Consider the following 23,220-nt stretch of genomic DNA (forward strand, 5'->3'; position numbering starts at 1 on the left):
TAAAGAAAAGTCATTCAGTAGGGTTGAGGTCAGGGCTCTGTGTAGACCATTAGAGTTCCTTCACACTAAATTCATCAAACCATGTCTTTATAGAGAAAAGTCGTTCAGTAGGGTTGAGGTCAGGGCTCTGTGTAGACCATTAGAGTTCCTTCACACTAAATTCATCGAACCATGTCTTTATAGAGAAAAGTCGTTCAGTAGGGTTGAGGTGAGGGTTCTTTGTAGACCATTAGAGTTCCTTCACACTAAATTCATCAAACCATGTCTTTATAAAGAAAAGTCATTCAGTAGGGTTGAGGTCAGGGCTCTTTGTTGGAACTGGCTTTGTGTACAGGGGCACAGTCATGTTGGATAGCCCATTCCAAACCCATGGTTTTTAATATGGTCTCTTATAACCAGTTATAAATCCTATAGGGCATCTGTAGGAATGTGCGCCCATTTGTGAGTTTAGATACTAATAATGGATGAGAAGACCTCACTTACAATCAATGTTCCATTTCTTTCTAAAGGTGTTCAGTAGGGTTAAGGTCCTGGCTCTGTACAGGACACTCGAGTTCCTCCACACCAAACTGGCCAGACTATATATTTATGGAGCTGGCTTTGTACATATTGGGGGGGGGGGGGGGCACAGTCGTGCTGGAACAGAAAAGGGTCCTCATCAAACTGTTACCACAAGGTTGGAAGGAACAATAGTCCAAAATGTCTTTGCTGTAATGTTGACTGTAGCCTTCACTGGAAACACCTGAGCTCCATCATTTGGAGTGGTATCCACATAGTTTTGGCACTATAGTGTACTGTATATCCTAAAAAGAGACCATATTTGTCCAATATAAATGCAGACTTTGCTTGCTTGGTAGTAACTGTGCATTATTAACCCCTTAAGCCCCGGAAGATTTTACCCCCTTCCTGACCAGGGCCTATTTTGCGATTCGGCACTGCGTGGCTTTAACAGACAATTGCGCGGTCATACGACGCTGTACCCAAATGAAATTGACGTCCTTTTTTTCCTACAAACAGAGCTTTCTTTTGGTGGCATTTGATCACCTGTGCGATTTTTACTTTTGCTATAAACAAAAAAAAAAGAGCGTACATTTTGAAAAAATAACAATATTTTTCACATTTTTTTATATGAAATTCCCCCCCAAAAAATTTAAAAATCAAAATTTTTTAACATTTTTGGGCAATTTGTTTTCTGCTACATATGTTTGGTAAAAAAAAAATCACAATAAGTGTATTTTGATTGGTTTGTGCAAAAGTTATTGCTTGTTTACTATCTAAGGGAAAGATTTCTGTCATTTTTGCTGTTTTTTTTTTTAACGAGCAATGGCGGTGATCTGCGATTTTTTTTTGCTAGACTGTGACATTGCGGCGGACAGATCGGACCCTTGACTGACATTTTTGACACTTTTGGGGGTACCGGTGACATTACTACAGTAATCAGTGCTATAAATATGCACTGTTACTGTAAAAATGACACTGGCAGGGAAGGGGTTAACTTTATTGGTGATCAAGGGGTTAAGTGTGTCTCTAGGGGCGTGCTTCTAACTGTAAAGGGGTGTGGCTAGTGGTGTAACAACAGAGACATACGATCCTACATAGCAGGACCGTATGATCTCTGTTCTTACATCAGGGAGAATGACAGGCGGCTTTGTTTATATCAGCCGTCTGCCTTTCTCCCTCTCCACGGGGAGATCGCGAGCCGGTCACTCGCGCGGACATGTTAGGGAACGCGCTCGCCCCCTAGAGGCTCACAGGCTAACGACGTAGTCCTACGTCACTTTGCCTGTGAGGGGCTGACCGCTGCCGTAAATAGTCGTGCGGCGGTCGGCAAGTGGTTAATCTTGTCCTAGTGCGATCTGTAAATAAGATTCATCAGGCTATCTATGTAGCTATTTGATTATCTCTCACCTTATAGGGCTCTTTCACACGGGCGGTCCGATCAGATCCGCCTGTCAGTTTTTTAGGCGGATCTGATCGGATCCTCCATGCAGCTCTATGGGGCAGTGGGTGTCAGCGGAGACACCTCTGCTGACACCCGCTGCCATCCGTATCCGATCCTGTGCTGAAATCTGGACGGATGGAAACTCTATTTTTCCATCCGTTCAGTAATCGGTGCGGAGCGGATCTGATGAGAGTGGACAAGCGGTCCGCTCCCCTCCGATCCCCCATAGAGGGCAGCGGGTGCCGAGACACCTCCCTCTCCGCTCTGCAAGCGGAGACGGAGCTGTCACCCGCCCGGCTCAGGGGGGATCGATCAACAGGGGAGCTGAGCAATACGGATCCGCCTACGGAGGCGGACCGTGTGAAAGAGCCCTTACAGCTCCATATTTGTTGTTCTCCCTCTCCCCTGTTCAGTCTATCATCAATTCTGCTGCCAGACTCAACCACCTATCCACCTTACCAACTGTTCAGTCTCCACCACCCTCCATTGGTTTACACTCCTTTAATAAATACAATTAAAAATACTAACACCAACAATCAAAGTCATCTGTAGCACCCTCAGAGGTAGGTGCTAGGAAAATTTATATGTGGCCCTGCCTGTTTATCAGGGGGCCTGAATTGTTAGCTAGCTGTCACATGTTTCCAGGTGTGTCTGTTGAGTCTGCCACTGTGTCCAATGAGGGATCGTGTTGGTCAGTGGAGGAAACCTAGCCAATAGCACACCAGGGTTTATGACTGTCTCAGTGGGTGGGGTTTACCGCAATGCACCCTGGGATTGGATATAAATCTGTAGGAAGCATGTGACAGAGCATCTTCTGGCAGGAGCATTAGTCCGAAGAGGAGGTGACGGCTGTTCCTCTCCTGAAAAGTGAAAAGGCGGTCCAGGCAGTCGGCCTAGGGACTGGAGGTTGAGCTGGGCTGCAGAAAGTATCCAGAGTTGCTGACCGAGTGGAGCAGCGGGGCAGAGGTCTCCAGGAAAAACAGTGACGTGAGTACTCGAGATCTGCCCAGGGGTCTGCCTAAGAGAGAGGGGACCACTCCAGAAGGTCAAGGGGATCCAGGAGCCAGCGAACTAGTGATGGTGGCAGTGAAAGGGGATGCCAAGTATTAAAGCCCTGAAGATAGGGGAGTAAAGGGGGCGCCAGTGTGGGCCCTGAAGTGTTCAGCAGTGCAGTTAAAGTGTACAGTCCGCTAAAGCCCCGTACACACGCACAGATTGTTGGCCGACCGATCGGCCAACTTTTGTCCAGTGTTGTTTGTTGGTTGAAATGTGCTCTAGACTTGCACTGGACTTTTGTTGGCCAACAAAAACCAACTTCAGAAGTGATGTCATGTGATGGTTGACTTTCCCTGTGTTTTTCCTTCTCTGAGCATGCCCAGTCTTGCTCATCTGTTTTTTGTCTGCCGAAATCTGTACTGACTGAGGAACAATCGGCTGTTTTTTGTTGGCCAACAAATGTTTTATAGCATGCACACCAGATTTTTTTCGGCCGAAAATTCGCAGTTGGTTGTCAGAAGCATCATACTAACAAGCCTACAATCGTCAGATCGGACGTTGGCCAACAATTTACGGCCGACAATCTGTGCGTGTGTACAGGGTTTAACTCAGGAAGGAGTACCTCAGGGAGCTAAAAAGGACTTTGACAGTCAAAGGCAAAGTCACAGTGTCAAGTCAGTGTTAACGGGCATTCAGCCAGCATTAACCAGGGTTAAAGCGGAGTTCCACCCTGGGAAAGCTTTTTTTAATAAAAATACCCCCCGGACAGTCAGGGCTAGTACATTCCACAATGGATAGCCTCTGAACTGTCCCGGGTTGCACTTACCTTTTAGAAGAAATACTTACCTTGAAAAAGTATTGTCCAGCGCTGCCATCTCAGGTGTGGGCAGCTGAAGCAAGCGCGTCCTCTTCTGCGTCCTCTTCCGTCTTCTTCGGTCCCACGATGCACTGCACCGGCCCCGCCGTCACTTCCGGTGCCGCAGCGTCATCCCTGCACAGCTTCTGGGCATGCCCAGAAGCTGTTTAGCAAGGTATGACGGCGCCTGCACCGGAACTGACGTCGGGGCCGGTGCAGGCGCATTGATTCCTGGGAGCGATGACGTTCAGCTCCCAGGAATCATTGCAAGCCAGGAAGTGACGAATCACCGTGGCCGCCGAGGGTAGGAAGAGGAAGTAAGGTAAGCATATTTTCTTCTAAACCAGGTAAGTAAAAAAAAAAAAAAAAATTGCGATTATCCATTTGTTTTTCAGGTGACCCCGGGCATAAAGATGGAGGTAAGTTTAATTTTAGGGTGGAACTCCGCTTTAAGTCAGCGTTAACAGGCATTCAGCCAGCGTTAACCAGCGTCAAGCAGCATTTTCTAGAGTCCCTGCCTAATTGTGTATAGTTTAATTGTTGGAGTTTCCCACTCATCCCTTCTCCCATCCAACTTCCTAAATAAACCAAAAAAACCCAAAGGTACTGGACTGGTTTTTATCTCAGTGCTCACACTTGGAGAACCATGTTCAAAGGTACTTTTGTTACCCCCGGTGACCCAGGGGGACCCCCAGCCAGCACCTATGCTGGGAATTCTGCTACACATCCATACGTCATCCCCTTAGAAATATCACCAATCTCGTCTCAAAATATCACCCAAACCATTGTCTCCACTCACCCCTAAGACTCCATTCACACTAATACGACTTGTCAGGTGACTTGGTCAGCCTGACAAGTCGTGCACCGTCACGCGGTCCATTGTGTGCTACAGGAACCGTTCTAATAGGAGCGACACAAGTCGCTCCGACTTAGAAAAAGGGTCCTGTACTACTTCGGGGGCGACCTGGAGCGACTTGCATAGACATTCATTTTATGAAGTCCATGCAAGTCGTGCCGAAGTCGCGCTGCACATGACTTCACAGGTCGCCCCCGAAGTTGTGCCGCTGCAGTGTGAATGCAGTCTTAGACTTGCTACTGTCTAGCCACCTCATCCCTTCCTCTTATGCTCACTTGCGGGACTTCTTCAGAGCCTCTCCCATCCTCTAGAACCTTGTTACAAGTTAAGGGTTCTCTAAGTTGGGGGTCCCACCTAAATGTTGTTTGGCAACATTTTTCTGTCACTCATATTTGTTTATATAAGTGATGGTATGTGGACCTACTGGGTATTTTGGGTATTTTAACAGCAGAAGCAGCTAAGGAGGGATTCTTCTCGTACAGAGGACACACCAAAGAACACCAGTGGGTGCTCATAGCGCTGGCTTGTGCTCTCCCCTTTGTGTGAACATTGGGACAACTGCTTAAATGACAGGGGAGGAAAAAGGTATGTTGACCCTTTGTTAGAAAGAGAATATAGAGAGAAGTCAGTTGTGTGCACATGGGTCTCCACATTGGAGCTATGGTTTTGGACAATTTATAAAGTATGGAACCACGGACATAGTTGAGAAGCTGCCCCTGTTGAAGGTGGAGTCTTGCTAGAGATGTTCAGGTAAAGACTGCATCTTCATTAACCACTTTACCACCGGAGGATTTTCCTGCTTAACATCCAGGCCACTTTTTGCAACTTGGCACTGCGCAACTTTAACTGACAATTGCGCGGTCATGCAACCCCCTACCCAAACAAAATTTACGTCCATTTTTTCCCACAAACAGAGATTTCTTTTGGTGGTATTTGATCACCTCTGCGCTTTTCATTTTTTGCAAAATCAATAAAAAAAGAGCGAAAATGTTGCGAAAAAATTGACATTTTCTACTTTTACAGTTAAAAAATATCCAATATATTCAATTTTTGTCATACATTTAGGCCAAAATGTATTTAGCTACATGTCTTTGACAAAAAAAAATCCTCAATGAGCGTATTTTTAACCGCTTTAAGACCGGAAGATTTTACCCCATTCCTGACCAGGCTATATTTTGCGATTCGGCACTGCGTTATTTTAACGGAAAATTGCGCGGTCGTGCGACGCTGTACCCAAATTAAATGGATGTTCTTTTTTTCCCCACAAATAGAGATTTCTTTTGGTGGTATTTGATCACCTGTGCGATTTTTTTTGAAAAAAAAAAAAACAATATTTTTTACATTCTGATTATATAACATTCCCCCCCCAAAAAAATTTATAAATCAACATTTTTTAACATTTTAGGCCAATTTGTATTCTGCTACATATTTTTGGTAAAAAAAATCACAATAAGCATACATTGATTGGTTTGCGCAAAAGTTATTGCGCTTACTAACTACGGGAAAGATTTATGTCATTTTTATTGTTTATTTTTTTTTTTACTAGTAATGGCGGCGAGCTGCGATTTTTTTTTTTGCGGGACTGCGGCATTGTGGTGGACAGATCGGACCCTTGACTGACATTTTTGACACTTTTGGGGTTACCAGTGACATTACTACAGTAATCAGTGCTATACGTATGCACTGTTACTGTAATAATGACACTGGCAGGGAAGGGGTTAACAGTGGTGGTGATCAAGGGGTTAAATGTATGCCTCATGCTTACTGACGTGTGTGGGGGGAGGGGATTGTGTGACACAGACACAGATCGCAAGGTTCAGCTATGCTGAATCCTGTAATCTGTCCCTGCCTGTCACCAGGACTTTTTTTCTCAGAAAAAAGGTGCAGGAACTCAACCACGACCCTGTATTTACAAGTGATAGTGATGAGCAGGGAGCAGAGGGACTGAGCCAAAGGTGGTGGAACTGAGTTCCACCAAGTTCCAGCTGAAAAAAAGCCCTGCCTGTCACATAGGAGAACCGAGCCTCCGGCGGCGCGCGCAAGCCGCCAAGAGAGGGGAGAGTCTGGTGACGTAGGTCTACGTCGCCAGACGATAACGAGCCACTTTGCCACAGTAGCAGCTCAGTGAGCGGTCGGCAAGTGTTTAAAATGGAACCTCTATCTAGACAATTGTTTATTTCTTAGGGGGGGGGGGGTCCCTTTATGAAGATCCTGTGTATAGTGAGAAAAGGACAGATAGCAGTGAAGAGTGACGGGCTCTGAAGTGATGCTGTTAATTAGGATGGATCCTGTTCAGTATTCCCAAAGGGGTAAATCCTCACACCTATTTCTGCCAACCTATAGGAGTCGGGACTACCGGCCCCTGTGTTCGGATCAGTTCCAGATTTATGAGGTGGCAAAAGGAGCAATTGCCCCGGGGCCCTGCCTGCCAAATGGGGGCGCTCAACTTCCTTTATTAAAAAATGTAATTAATTTTCCCTCAAGACTTCAGTAGCGTGTTCGGTGAGGAAATTGTCCAGTTTGCAGCCTCTGCCGAGAACCGGTCATTTCTCGCTCCATCTCAGATAGCAGTTTTATTACATGATGAAAAGCTTGCTGATACCTTTCCAGGAGTTAATGTAGCTCTTAGAATATACATGAGCATGAAGGTCACTACTCACTAGTTGTTCGGAACAAAGGTTGTTCAGCAAATTGGCACTGATCAAGAATTATCTGAAAACCACGATGACCCATAAAAGACTAAGTGCCTACTGGCTGGCGAGAGCAGTGTCCTCAAGATGATACAGTTTGATGAGTTAAGCAGCCCACAGATTATGAAATTTACTTTCCTTCCATCACGAGTGTAAGGAAAGAAAATCACTTGATTCCCCCATCAACACTGACTGTTTTGATGGGGTAACGCCTCCCGCAGCGATATTGTTTTCTGTTGGCAGGGGGCGGGCAGCCTTCCCGGCAGGCAGAACAGAGTGATTACTGGTAGGCAGTAATCACATGCAAACAATATCTAACAGGCTGGTTTTACCCAAGTCAGGGACGTAACTACAGGGGTTGCAGGGGTTGCAATTACAACCGGGCCCTATGCCCCAGGGGGCCTGTGTGACTCCCCTGTATACCTGGATAGGAGGGGCGGCGGGGGCAGGATGTAGAGAAATCACTGTCCTCCTTTTTCCTTCTGCAGCTGCAGGAGGAAAATGGAGGAGATTGGTTCCTCTGTATGCTGCCCCCCCCCCCCCGCCACTCCTCCTATCCAGTTCACTCGTGTTCTGCTGTCTCTGGGCTCCTGTGTGCTCCCCCCGGGTCCTTCCCCTCTCCTGCCAGCTGCTGCAGGGGATGTGTCACAATAGAGAACCAGGAAGGGGTCGGTAAATATGTAATTTACCAGCTCCTTCCTTTTCTGACTGGACAGAGTCATAGTCAGTGACATTGTAAAAAAATAAACTAAAATGATACAAAATAATAAAATTAAAACATCAAAAAATAAAAGCTACTGACACCAGTGGGTGAACTTCCAGGATCGCAAAGGTCACACTTGTGACCGGGCCCTGGCATTCCACCACTGTGGGGAGGCCCCAAGATGGCAGGAAGGGGGCCCACTGCATAACTTGTAAAAGGGTCCCGCTGCGGGACCGTAATAAAGGGTCCCAGGATCAGTGGGAAGAGCCCCAGGCTTGAAGGGAAGGGCCCACGACCAGGGGTCCGGGGGGCCCTTCATGGTTTCTTGCACCGTGGCCCTGAAGGTTCTAGTTACACCTCTGACCCAAGTTGACTTGGATACAGCCCACAGATCAGGGTTTCTCAAACTTTTTTCAGTCGAGGCACCCTTTAAAATTATAGACAATCTCAAGGCACCCTTTAAAACTATGGACAGTCTCGAGGCACCCCCTTCTAAAATGCAAAAAACGGTTTTAATAGATTTACACAACGCCGCAACATCCACACGTAGGACACCCAGGGCTCTGAGGAAGAGGCTAGGCCTCGAAACGCGTCAGCCGTCATCATATCGATTATGAACGATTGTATGGACTACACCCGGACATTGGAGCAATCTAGCTTGATATGATGTATTTTCATCTACGTCTGTGAGTAGCCATTTTTTATTGTTACATAAATAAAGCCTTCTACTGAGGATAATGCGCTAGGTCGGTGCGCCCTTTTTTGTTTTCTTTGATTCTAGTACCGGTGGACTACCCCAGTCCAATATGGGCAGCAAGACTTAAGCCATTTGAGAAGCCAGTTGTGAGTCCCGTGAGGAGTGTGGTCGAGGGGTTTGGATACCAAGCGCAGGAGGAGGGTGGTCACACCCTATTGGTTTTTGTAGGACACCCAACGTTAGAGGTGGTTTGTTCTTCCAAAGCAAATACACTTTTGCACACTGGTACTGACTAGTATTCCAATGTTTCTATTCTCCCTCAATCTCTCTCTATCAGTTAGTTAATGTCACCCCAGTGCTGAGGGAGAGGGGCACAGGAGTGTCAACCAAGGATGCTGTGGAGGCAATAGATATCTTCCTTTAAAAACTGATGATGTCATTGGTTGTTAGGATGCCAGTATGAAGAAAAGCGTGTAGCACCCTCCTAGATAGGTGCTAGGTAGGGAGTGTATTTTGCTCCGTCTGCTTATCAGGGAGCAGGATTTCTAGTTAGGCCTGTTGCATGTGTCCAGGGTGTGATTCACCTGGGCTGAGGGAGTGTCCCCACTGAATCCAATAGGGAGGCCTGTTGGACAGTGGAGGAAACCCAGCCAGTGACACACAGACTTTGTAGCTGTCCCAGTGGATTGGCACAGACAGTCGTGCATCCTGGGATAGGATATAAAAGCCAAGGACACATGTGGCAGGGGTCTTTGGGCGGGAAGCCAGGTCCCAGAAGGAGGGTGACGGCTGTCTCTCCTTCTGTTTGCTGAGGATGGTGGTCACAGGTGGTCGGCCTTGTGGACCAGGAGTGTGGTGCTGAATCCAGAGGTCCAGGAAAGCTTACTGGTGGAGGTGAAGGCAGAGCAACCTTGGGAAAAACAGTGTCTGAGTATCGGGAAGCTTGCCAGGGGTCTGCCCAGGAAGGGGACCACTCCAGTGGATAGAGTCAGTGGACGGGTGTCAGCACACGCAGGCAGTGAAAGTAAAGGGGGTGCAAAGTTTAGAAGCCTGAAGAGGATAATCAAGCAGGAATCTTTAATACTATCTTGCCGCATTCTACCGTGAGTTGTCCTCAAGATTGTGCATAGTTCATAGTTGGAGTATCCCACTCATCCCTTCTCCCATCCCAGTTCTAAATAAAACCACAAAAACCAACATCCCTTGATTGATTGTTGACTGAGACAAGTCAATGCTGTTTGTCTGCTATCAGTTACTAAGGGTAACCCAGGGGAATCCAGAAAGTGTAATTCTCAGCAGTCCTCTAGGGGGCAGTGCTACACACATAATGGTGCATAATGAAAACCCATGGCTTTTGTGTAACTAAAAGGCAGGGTTCATTCACCTGCTGGCTGTTATACTATTTTTGATAAATGTTTAGGCATTTTGCCAAGGCACCCCTGAGGAAACCTCAAGGCACCCTGGTTGAAAAAGGCTGCTATAGATGATTAGAATCTTGGCTGGTCCCTGCTGAACCAGCCAATATTCGATCCATCTATGGCCGGCTTAATTTAAAGATTTTTTCAGATGCTAAGCACAGGAAAATATACTTTATGTAAATATCGTAGTGTGATGCATAACTGTGATGTATGGCCTTTTTAGTTCAAATTACCTGCGTAATGTGTATTCTTACACTCAATAAAATTGAGGAAAAAAAATCAGACAAGTGTCTTCTTCAGGACATAACTTAAGAACAAATGCGGTTTATCATTCATTTTAGTTCACTTGTTTATTTGTCATATCATTTAATTTATATATTGAAGGGCCCCCAAACTTGAAGTGCCCAGGATCCCCAAGGTCTAAATTCTGCACTGGTTGGGATCTCTGGGAAGCCCGGTCAAAGATTACATTGAGGCTACCTTGTGGCCTCATCTAAGGCTTGTGCTCCACCCAGTGGCTTGAATAGAGAAGGACTGAGAGTTCGGGAGGCAGAGCTCTGACGCCCTGTAAATGGTTTCCTGTGCCCGAAAGGGTTCATTGCTCTCCAGGGTAACCCCATTATATCAGTACCCCAATTTGTCCCACTATCTCCTACTCTGTTCACCTTTGGATGATTCCCTAAAAGCTCAACTTTTTAGAAAAGCCTATCCTGCCTCTCCCTACTTCAAATGACTGGTTAAATCTTGCTTCCTTAACCATTGTAACATTTCCAAAACTTAAAGTGATCGTAAAGGACCTTTTTTTTTTAACCTCTCCATTGCTCGTGCTATAACCAAATCACAGCTACAGCGCAGACCTAAATTTCTGGGAGGATGAACATTTACGTCCTCCTGTGCATGAGCTGCTTGCGTGCTCCCTGCGGGGCCCTGTGATCAGCGAGAGACCGTTTCCGGCCCTTTACCACGTGATCAGCTGTCAGCCAATGACAGATGATCACATGATGTAAACAGGGGCGGTATTCTGCTTTTTTTTTTGTGAGGAGAAAAAAAAAATGCCGATCACCGGCTGCTGTCAGAGGAACATCGGTCCTGAAGAGGGAGAGCCACTGCCACCTCATCTGTGCCCACCAGTGCCACCTACCAGTGCCCACCTGTGCTACCTACCAATGCAAGTCAGTGCCACCTATCAGTGCCCACCAGTGCCACCTATCAGTGCTGTCAATCATCATCTGCATAGGATAATGTAATCAGGCAACCCCTGACCTGTGTGTAGTAATTTGATCAGGAGGGGGATGTGCTCGTATGTGTATAAACTGAGTGTAAAACTGTTCAATAAAGGAGAAGATTCCAAAACTTGTACAAGCTAAGTTGTCGGCTAGCTTTGTATAGGGGCGGCTGGAATATTTGATATCTATGTTCATGACTGCAAGGAAGCCGTATACTGATGAAAGACCACAATTACAGTGTGTGTCGGCGGTTCTGTGACAGGTGCCTTGACTGCAAAAAAGTTGAGAAATGTTACATTAGGGTGTGCATCCCAATCCCCAAACATATATGCCTTTCTCTGCAGCATCAGCTACACAGGGTAGTGAATAAATGTGGAGGGTGCCCAGACTGAAGCATAGTAAACACAGTATACTATGCTTTGGTTATGCATGGACACGGTGAGGAAGTTTGTTCACTGTGTTCATTTAGAAAAGGAAGTGGCTGGTAAATTATATATTTACTAGCCCCTTCCCCTACTCTCCATCCTGAAACAACCCCTGCGGCAGCTGGGGGGGGGGGGGAGAGGAAGGAAGTAGTCAGCAGCACTGTGGGGGGGGGGGGCAACAATGTTAGGGAAGCCTGGGCAGTAGGGGGAATCGGCACCGCACATAGTGATTAGGGTGTTCCCAGGCACACCTGGCACACTCCCTGTGCACGCCTATGGTTTGAACTTTATATCCATTGAGGGCCATATGAAGTGGAATCTGCTTAAGGGTGGAAGAGTGCTGCTGTTCGATCAATTGTATTCTGTAACAAGTGCCTTTGACCGCTGTATATAGTGGTCCACTCCAGATGTTATGAGTCAGTGTGTGTACATCTGTCGGTGGAGGATCTCTTACAAGATTTTCTATTTTGGACCCCACACCTATTGGACTCTTTCTGTTGAATTTCACATCAAGGACTTTCTGTTAGTTTTTAGCGCTGCGCCTTTGTGTGTTTTTCATTTCAGCAACTACCTCTTTTCTATTCTGCTCCTTGACCTAAACTCACCCTCTATCACTCTGCACACAATTTATAAAAGAGGGCGCTACCTATTGTGCTAACACCCCTTTACAAGCAGGGCCTCCCTAACCCTCTTATATTAAATTGTATTGTAACTGCACAGCCTCCCATAGGTGTGGGCAGCCCATTACATTAGGGTGTGCACCCCAAAACTCAAACCCACCTGCATTTCTCTGCAGCCTCAGCTAAACGGGACAGTGAATGAATGGAAAGTGAGGGGCTTCCTGTTTATACACAAACTGAAGTATAGTAAACACAATTAACTATGCTTCAGTTATGATTGAAAACAGTGAGTGAGCGTGTTAAGAAAGAAGAAAAGTGTTTTAGAAAAGGAAGGGGCCAGTAAATTACGTATTGATTAGCCCCTTGCCCTGCTCTCCATCCTGAAACACCCACTGTGATGGTACTCACCATCACTGGGAATGAAAGACAGACACTATATGTGGGACCCTTGGAGTAATGTTACTTTGGATTCAAGTCCATGTCTTCCCAAGACAGTCAGACTCATAGCAGTTGCTAATATCATCAGCTCAACCACCTGTCTTCCACACATTGTTGAATATGCTGATTTAATCACCTGTTATCTAATGTGGGTTCTGTGTTTACACTTATGATAATGTGTATTGTATATCAGGAGCTCGAGGGGGGCAGTCTGCTAGTTAATTGTCTCAGGTTGATTTAATAATTGTCATCTATTAGTTTCTGGTGGAAAAATAGAATGCTGTTTGTGTTGGTTGTTCTTTAGATAACTAGTTCAGGTTAATTCTATTTCTGTACACAATTTCATCTGCATATGATAATGTAATCAGGTACTTGACCTGGTGGGGTAATCTGATCAGGAGGGGGATGTCCATCATGTATATATTCGGTGTGAGTTGGAAACATTCCCCTGTGGACTATTGATGCACATGCAAGATTTTATCTTACCATTTGATGAGTGAGTTTTCTGGATTTTAATACGTATGCTGAACGTACTGCACTATGAAGTGTCTTTCTTTCTATATCGGAACTATAGGTGTTTGCAGCCTATTGCATTAGGGCAGCCTTTTTCAACCAGGATGCTCAGGCAAGGTGCCTTGAGGCTTCTTCTTCTTTAGATAATTAGTTCAGGTTAATTCTATTTCTGTACACAATTTCATCTGCATATGTTAATGTAATCAGGCACCTAACCTCGTGAGGTAAACTGATCAGGAAGGGGGATGTCCATCCTGTATATATTCGGTGTGAGTTGTTCAAAAATGGTTCCAGTTCTCTACAAGCTAAGTTCCGTCTAGTTTTGTATGTAGGGTGGCTAGAATATCTGATATCTATGTTCAAGACTGGAGGAAGTTGTATACTGACGGAAACACACAAACACAGAGTGGGTCGCGGTTCCTTTACAGCCACTGAAACAATCAGGGGGAGAGGAGAGGAGAGGAGGGAAGCCAGCAGCACTGTGGCGGGGAGGGCAACACAGGGGGAAGCCCAGGCAGTAGGGGGAAGCTGCACCACACAGATTAATCAGGATTTTCCCAGGCACACCTGGCACACCCCCTGCGCATGCCTATGCAGCCCACCTTTATATTGTAGAGTGCAGCACCAAATGTCAGTGCAAAATAAATCCTGTATATATAAAATAATAATAATATTAGATTAGCCTCCCCCTCTCATAGTTTTCTGCTAGTGTTATGTGATTTCCTTACACCTCTACACCTTCATGGGTCTCAGTATAATGTAGGAATAATTACATTTCTATCCCAGGGCACTGAGCCATGACCGCCCAACCTCACTCATTTATGGAGTCTGCGTGAATAAATGGATCCGTATATACAGGAAGCAAGTACACAAAGTCATTTATCACTGCAAGCCGTGCGTCTCCAGACCCTTCATGGTCTAATATAGAGATGCAATAGTAGATGGCTCGCTGTGATGAATAACTGTAATTACATACAGCCTCTTGTGCATTAATATTGTTCCTGAGTTTCTTGGAAAGCCCAATTCATCGATTTATAATCAGCATTAAATATATTCCTTTTAGAGAGCCAAACGCCATAGAGGAGTCCACTAATGAGAGCGTCGCTGTCACCGAGTGATAATTACCAGACCACAGGACAAACTATTTATGGACTTACCCCGATGTTAATGATCCGATGATGTTATTGATGTTAATGACCCAGCCATATAAAAGGTGTTAGAGATCCGGAATCTAATTTATAGTTATAATTCTATAAAACTGAATTATTGGTAAGAAGAAAAAAAGAGCGTGATAATAACTAGCTCCCAACTGTCTCTGATTTCGAGGGACTGTCCCTGATTTGGGACAGAGTCTCTCTGTCCCTCTTTCCTCCTCATTTGTCCCTCATTTTGCACTGATCTATATAGTTACATAGTTGGTGAGGTTGAAAAAAGACACCAGTCCTTCCAATTCAACCTATAATGAGGGTTTGTATGTGTGTTTGCTGTTAACCGTACATTGTATACCCCTGTATGTTGTGGTCATTAAGGTGCCCATCTAATAGTTTTTGGAAACCATCGATGCTTCCTGCTGATATCACTGCTTGTGGAAGAGAATTCCACATCCTTACCGCTCTGACAATATAGAACCCTTTACGCCATGGTTTCTCAACTAGGGTTCAACCTGAGGTTGCTAGGGGTTCCTTGAGCAATGGGCAATTTCTTTTTTTTCCACTTCCAAGCAATGGGCAATTTCTGCCTCTCAGATAAGTTCCCAATGACACCATTGTTCCTTTTAGCTATCTGTAAGGGGGTAATTCTTCCCAATGATGACAAGAGTAAGGAGCATTCTTCCCAGTGATTGTACACTAATCAGGGCCATCTTTAACACAGGGCAAAAGGGGCAGCTGCCCCGGGCCTAGCCATTGTTGTGGGGCCCAAAGCAGCTGCCCCTTTGAGCCCTCACTGCCCCACAAATAGAGGATAAGTGCATTTGGTAAGGCCCAAGAAAATATTTGCCCAGGGTCCAATCAATACTAAAGACGGCCCTGACACTAATGTGTCATGAGTTGTAGATTTTTAATTTTTAGCAGGGGTTCCCCGAGACCAGAAATTTGTTTTAAGGGTTCCTCTGTGTTGAAAAAGTTAAGAAAGGCTGCTTTACGCAGTTTAAGGTTAAACCATTTCTCTAATTTTAGTGAATGGTTGTGTGTCTTTTTAAATTCCCTCTCGCTACAAAGTTTTTCCCTACACTAGGGTCACCAGTACGGAATTTGTACATTGATATCATATCCCCTCTCAAGCGTCTCTTCTCCAGAGAAAATAAGTTCAATGCTTGAAGTCTTTCCTCATAGCTGATGTCCTCCAGTCCCCTAATTATTTGTGTTGCCCTTCTCTGGACTTTCTCCAGTTCCAGCACATCCTTCCTGAGGACCGGTGCCCAGAACTGGACAGCATACTCCAGATGTGGCCGGACCAGAGTCTTGTAGAGTGGGAAAATTATCGTTTTATCTCTGGAGTGAATCCCCTTTATTATACATTCCAGTATTCTGTTGGCTTTGGATGCAGCAGCTTGGCATTGCATGCCCTTGCTGAGCTTGCCATCTACTAGGACCCTCAGGTTCTTTTCCATCCTAGATTCCCCCAGAGGTTCTCCCTCTAGTGAGCAACTTGCGTTCGTATTTCTGGCACCCAAATGCATTACCTTACATTTTCCAACATTAAACCTCATCTGCCAAGTAGTTGCCCACCCCATTATTTTGTTCAGGTCTTCTTGCAAGGTTTCCACATCCTGCTTAGAAGTTATTGCCTTGCTTAGCTGTGTATCATCTGCAAATACTGAGATTGAGCTGTATATAAAATGCACTTTTGATCTTTTAAAAAGTGTTTCCCAGTGCTAAACCTTTCATCCAATTTCTAAATTGCTGCATTTGTAAATTTCAAAAGCCAATATAAAGAAATAGAAGTGGTAAAAAAAAGCACTTGTGGGTTTAACTAATAATTTTAGTACAATTCCCCTTATGCCTATATATTTTTGCAAATAGGAGTCCTTTGTTCCGATCTCAAAAAGTTGGGAAGTATGTAATAAAGGTCATAGCCAAAGTAAACCTGTCCATACACATTGCTAAGTTTATGCATAGAGCTCTATGTTGTCTACACAGTCTGTACACACAAGGCTGCTGATAAAGCAGTACAATTGGGCCCAGGGTTTATCAGTTAAATAGGGGGGGGGGGGCATGAATGGATTTTACTAGCTCACACCCCTGCTTCTAGTTATTTATGGGAGCTTAAATTACATTTCCCTGTGCCCCATCAGGTCAACAGTGGGGCCCAGGAGGCAGGGTCGGGACAAGGGATGGGCAGGAGGGTCGGCTGCCCTGGGCACAATAGTTTATTGCAGGGATGGGGGCACCCTGAACCTAACCTAGGCGCTGGATGGCCTTGTCCCAGCACTGCCAGGAGGTGGGACTTTTTTTTCATTTTTGGAGAGTAGGGGATAAAGTCAGTGCTGCTGTTTCGCTGCACTTTTTTAACATTTTTTCAAAATTTTGATTTTTCCTTATTGGATAAGTTATATAGCAGAAAGTAGGTGTAGCACCCTCTAGTGTGTGCTAGGCGTAATGCGTAGAATAGACAAACGATACAGTGACTCAAAATGTGTGAGTCTGTAACTGGGTCAAGGTTATTAAATTTTAGGGCTGAATAACTCATCTTGGCAGCCCTCTCGTGCCTCCCCCTGGCATCTGGAAGGTTGGAGAACCTTTTAAAATTAGAGGGCGGGGCTTAGGAGGAGCCACTATGCATATTTATGAGGCGTCAGCCAATCTCCAGTAGTCGGCTGTCAGGGGACTAAGTCAACCTCATAAATAGATATGCAGGGCAGTTGGGTAGAAGATGGAGATGCAGTGTTGAGGAGGCTGTTGGTGGCCCTGAGGGGTACCCCCCTAGTCTTGGAAGAGGGGGGGGGGCTGCCTTGGACCAGGGCTTGGGTGCTGAGGAGCTCCTGCCAAAGACACAAAGGGAGGAACCTTTCCTGGAGGCACAGGAGCAAGGAGTGGACAGAGTGAGTAGTTCAACACTGGTGGGGACCACATGTAGCCAGTTTCCCTTAAAGAGAGCAGTGTGCCAAGTCTTCAGTCCTTTCCCTGGGAGATCTCCTGAGAGTCAGCTGGGTGGGCTGGTGTAGGCAACCTGGAGGGCTGGTGAAAGATCCAGCTGCAGTCAGGTGGGCTGGCAGGGCTCGAAGAGGTGGTGCTGGGATCAGTGACCACATAGAAGCAGAAGGGAAAGTTACATGCTGTGTCACTCCATGTGTGCTACTGTTAAGGGACTGTGAGTTCCTGCCTGTAATGGATCACTACTGAACTGACAAGGAGACTGTTAGGTTCCCCCAGGATTGTACCAGCAGAGGCTGACCAAAAGAGAGGCCAAGAGTGTGCAGAAGGAAGGCTGAAGAGGAGACTGTATATTACTGTATATAGCAGGGGTATTGAATAAAAATTCAAGTAGGTCCGGTCCCTAAAATTTTCTTTGGTCTGAGGTCCGAATCACAAGTCTGTGCTATGATGGGCACATTTTATGTTGAGGGGCACGCTGATGGGCAAAAAAAAACATGTCCATCAGAGTTGTTCTTAACAAACAATATGCCCATTAGAGTGCCTATTAACATAAAATGTGCCCATCAGTGTGACCCTTAACATAACATTTGCCCATCAGCGTGACCCTTAACATAAAATAAGGGGCACTCTGATGGGCACATTTTATGTTAGGGGCACTCTGATGGGCACATTTTATGTTAAGGGCCACGCTGATGGGCAAAACAACACGTGTCCATCAGCGTTGCTCTTAACATAAAATATGCCCATTAGAGTGCCCCTTAACATAAAATGTTCCCATCAGTGTGACCCTTAACATAAAAAAATGTGCCTATCAGTGTGACCCTTAGCATAAAATTTGCCCATCAGCGTAACCGTTAAAGAGGTTGTAAACCCGTACCATTTTTTTATTTATTTTTTGCAACCTGTAAGAGAAAGACATAATGAGCTAGTATGCATCGCATACTAGCTCATTATGCAATACTTACCTTAGAACGAGCCCCCGCCGTGCCGCTCACTCACCTCTATGACGGGCGACATGTCCAGTCGCCCGTCTTCCGGGATTGCGGCATCCGGCCATCTGATTGGCCGGAGCCGCGGTGACGTCACTCCCGCGCACGCACGCGGGAGCCAACAGTCACAGCACGGGTCTCTGAAGGAACGGCACGAGCGGCCGTTCCTTCAGAGCCCCTGCACCAGTGATGTCACTGGATGCATCTAAGGTAAATATCTCCTAAACGGTACATGTTTAGGAGATATTTACAGTACCTATAGGTAAGCCTTATCATAGGCTTACCTATAGGTACAAGTTGTAGAGGAGGGTTTACTTTCACTTTAACATAAAATAAGGGGCACGCTGATGGGCACATTTTATGTTAGGGGCGCTCTGATGGGCAGAACAAAATGTGCCCATCAGCGTGAACCTTAACATAAAATATGCCCATCAGCGTGCTCCTTAGCCTAAAATTTGCCCATCAGCGTGCTCCTTAGCATAAAATTTGCCCATTAGCATGACCCTTAACATAATATAAGGGGCACGCTGATGGGCACCTTTTATTTTAGGGGGCACTCTAATGGGCACAACAAAATGTGCCCATCAGTGTGCACCTTAACAAAATATGCCCATCAGTGTGCAAATATTCTCATCAGCAATCCCCTTTAAAATGTGCCCCACATACCTTAAGGGGCAGGAGTCAGCAATCTGCAGGGGGCGGAAAATGCGAGATATACCTCGCAAGGTTTGAGAGCCAGGAGCCGCGAGCAGCAGGGGGGCGGGGCGCGCACGTGATGTCACGCCCCCAACTCGCGGCCCAGCTGAGAGTGAGAGTCGGGAGCTGCAGTCAAGAGCAGGGGGGCGGGTCGCGCACGTGACGTCACGCCCCAATTCGCGGCCCGGCTGAGAGTGAGAGTCGGGAGCTGCAGTCAGGAGCAGGGGGGCGGGTCGCGCACGTGACGCCACGCCCCAAATTCGCGGTCCAGCTGGGAATGAGAGCCAGGAGTCGCAGTCAGAAGCAGGGGGGCGGGGCGTACACACAGGACGTCACTGGTTCCTGGGACACCCGCGGTCCCAACAAACCAATGACTGCTCATAGGTAGCGGCCTGACGGTCCAGGCGGAAGCATCGTGCAGCCCGTTCTTGGACCGCGGGCCGCCATTTAATGACAGCTGGTATATAGGAAGAGTTGTCCTTGAAGTTTGCGAAAGTCAAGTGGGCATCCCAAAACCTCCCATCTAAGTTGTTAACCCCCTAATTAACAACAAAAACAAAGCTACTGATTGTTCCCTGACTGTGTGTGCCTGTGAAGATTCCGTGTGCCTGGCTGTGCTGGAGTGGAGGGATCCTTGTTCATCTGCAGCTCCTACATGGGGAGTGCTACATAAAAAATGTTGTTTTTTTTTTTTTTTTACATTTTCGGTATGTTTTTGTTTATATCACAAAAAAACCCAGTGGTGATCAAATACCACCAAAAGAAAGCTCTATTTGTGTGAAAAAATTATATAAATTTCATAGCATTGCATGACCATGCAATTACAAGTTAAAGCAGCGCAGTGCTAAATGGCAAAACATGGCCTGGTCTTGAAGGGGGTAAAACCTTCTGAAGGTCAAATGGTTAAATTGCTGGCAATTGACCGCTGCCAGCCTCTTCTGTTTGTAAACAAAGCAGTTGGGGATTCCCTGCATCCATACCAGACCCTTATCCTAGATCATGGGCCTCCAAACTTTCTAAACTAGGGGCCAGGTTATGACCCTTTAAACGTTAGGGGGGCTGGACTGTGGCCATTGGTTGTAAACATTGTCCTGGCATCAGTGGGAGTAAACAATGCATCTTTGGTATTGGGGGAGTAAGAGTTTCTCATAGTTGGTGTCAGTGGGAGGAATAATGCCCCATCATTGGTGTCAGTGGGAGGAATAGTGTTCCATCATTGGTGTCAGTGGGAGGAATAGTGTTCCATCATTGGTGTCAGTGGGAGGAATAGTGTCCCATCATTGGTGTCAGTGGGAGGAATAGTGTCCCATCATTGGTGTCAGTGGGAGGAATAGTGTTCCATCATTGGTGTCAGTGGGAGGAATAGTGTTCCATCATTGGTATCAGTGGGAGGAATAGTGCCCCATCATTGGTATCAGAGGGAGAAATAGTGCCCCATCATTAGTGTCAGTGGGAGGAATAGTGCCCCATCATTGGTGTCAGTGGGAGGAATAGTGCCCCATCATTGGTATCAGTGGAAGGAATAGTGTCCCATCATTGGTGTCAGTGGGAGGAATAGTGCCCCATCATTGGTATCAGTGGAAGGAATAGTGCCCCATCATTGGTGTCAGTGGAAGGAATAGTGCCCCATCATTGGTGTCAGTGGGAGGAATAGTGCCCCATCATTGGTGTCAGTGGAAGGAATAGTGCCCCATCATTGGTGTCAGTGGGAGGAATAGTGCCCCATCATTAGTATCAGTGGAAGGAATAGTGCCCCATCATTGGTATCAGTGGAAGAAATAGTGCCCCATCACTGGTGTCAGTGGGAGGAATAGTGCCCCATCGTTGGTATCAGTGGAACGAATAGTGCCCCCTCGTTGGTGTTAGTGAGAGGAATACCCAATCGTTGGTATCAGTGGAACGAATAGTGCCCCATCGTTGGTGTCAGTGGGAGGAATAGTGTCCCATGGTTGGTGTCAGTTTGAGGAATAGTGCCCCATCATTGGTATCAGTGGGAGGAATAGTGCCCCATCATTGGTGTCAGTGGGGGGAATAGTGCCCCATCATTGGTATCAGTGGGAGGAATAGTGCCCCATCATTGGTATCAGTGGGAGGAATAGTGCCCGATCGTTGGTGTCAGTGGGAGGGATAGTGTCCCATGGTTGGTGTCAGTTTGAGGTATAGTGCCCCGCCTTTGGTATCAACGGGAGTTATAGTGCACAATTGTAGATGCCAGTAGTAGGAATTGCGCCCATTGTTGGTGTCAGTGGGAGGAATAGTGTCTAGCATCAGTGAGAAAAGTGTCCCAAGGGCTGGATAAAGGCAAGAAAAGAGCCACATCCGGCCGCAGTTTGGAGACCACTGTTTTAGATGATGTTAATGGGGGATACCAGAATAAAACAAAAATGGAATGAAGTCTGGTATGGATGTCAAAGGGGACCCCAAGCAAAAGAAAAAACAAAAGCATTGTGGGCCTCCATGCATAAAAACAAGAAAAAAAGTGTCAAGGTCCCCAAAATCCATAGCAGACCCTTATCCAAGCATGCTGCTTGGAATGTCGTGAACCTTACAAGGGTATTTTCCCTCAAAATAGGGGCTACCAGCCAGTGGGGCCCCCTTGGAAAAGTACTTTGTCCCCATGTTGATGGGAACAAGAGCCTCTTCCCCACAACTCTGGCCTGGTGGTTGAGGAGGTCTGCGGGCAGGGGGACTTATCAGAACCTGGAAGCACTCTTTAACAAGAGGCCCCAAATATTGACTCCTCATGTAAATGTGTAAGTGTGAGGGGTACATTGTTTCATCGGGACCTATGTCCAAGATGTGTAAGTATCCCAACCAATCCAGGACACTTTTACTGGAACAGATTGAATAGCAAAGGATAAGGACTGAAACACATTTTTTCACTGCAGTGCATTTTGCAGAGATGAGCATTACCTCAGCGCATACTACGAGTGTTAGTGTATCATGGTGCCATTCATTTTAAATGGCAACTCCAAAGCACTAAGGCATTGCAGCTTTGAGGTATATGCATGGCGGTGCACCACAATGAACGGGAAAGTGCAACCATGAGCTGCATGAGCTGCATTCCTGTGCATTGGCTGCCAGTTCAAACAAGATTTGCCTAATTGCAAAGCATGACAACATGTGATTCAATGTACTTTACCACAACGCACAGGAAGGGACAAGTGTAAACTGGTCCCAACAGTCCAAGTGTAGCACCTTCCTAGCATAGGATACTAGATAAATTTAGCTTTCGCTCCTCCTGTAATCAAGTGAGCAGTGATTGTCTGTTCTAGCCTGTACAGGGTCTCACAGGTTCGGAGTTTGATTACTTTCCCCTGCCTCTAGAAGAGGATTCCAGAGCTTAGGGCAGGATATTCAAATCAACCAGCCTGAATATTTATCAGGCACAAGGCTATCCCTGGAGGTAAAGTGTCCAGTAGGGGGCTGGAATGTGGATAAATAGTTTGAGACATTGGAGAGCTGGGTTCCAGAGATGCAAGGGCTGCTGCTGTCAAGTAGCCCATGGGCTGAACACTTGCTCTTAGAGGCCTAGGGCGGGCCATGAATAAAAGCCCAAATGGACTTTGCTCAGATCTGACAGTAGAACCACACCCCAAGGGATCTGGTCCAGAGAGGTATCATCTTTGGTTCCTGAGGCAGCTGGGAAAAGAGAGTTATCCTGGGAACTTGTGAGTAGTGACTTTAAGTTGATCCTTGAGACTATATGTGCTGGATGCTACGCTGGGTACCGATAGTCACGCACTGGCACAGGGTAACCTAGATGCTCGAAGATTTGTCCCATGGTCTTCAGCTGTGGGACCTTGGACTGTTCATTATTAGTTACTAGAACTAGAAAGTAGAGTCGTGGAGCGCTTCAGAGTATCCCATGCCCTAATCTCCATCCTGTTCCCGAATTTACCAGCAATAAACCACAAACAGAAAACTCCTAGTATTTTTGGAGCTGGAGTGACTGAACTGTTGCTTGGGTGGATGTGGCTTGTAGTCTCTGCGCTGTATTGGGGAGAATCAGTAGCAATTTACCGGCCCCTGAAGTAATAGTGCTACACAAGCAAAAA

General features: G+C 46.3%; 1 protein-coding gene across 1 annotated transcript in view; it reads left to right on the forward strand.

Moving 5' to 3' along the window:
- Nucleotides 1–23,220, forward strand: part of PHF24 (PHD finger protein 24) — a gene marked incomplete at its 5' end in the record, with an annotated part of 124,480 nt that overhangs the window by 61,679 nt on the left and 39,581 nt on the right. The gene's annotated exons all lie outside the window — the stretch shown is intronic.

The sequence above is a fragment of the Pelophylax lessonae genome (genome assembly GCF_965119305.1).
Source record: "Pelophylax lessonae genome assembly, chromosome: 1".
Classification (NCBI taxonomy): domain Eukaryota; kingdom Metazoa; phylum Chordata; class Amphibia; order Anura; family Ranidae; genus Pelophylax; species Pelophylax lessonae.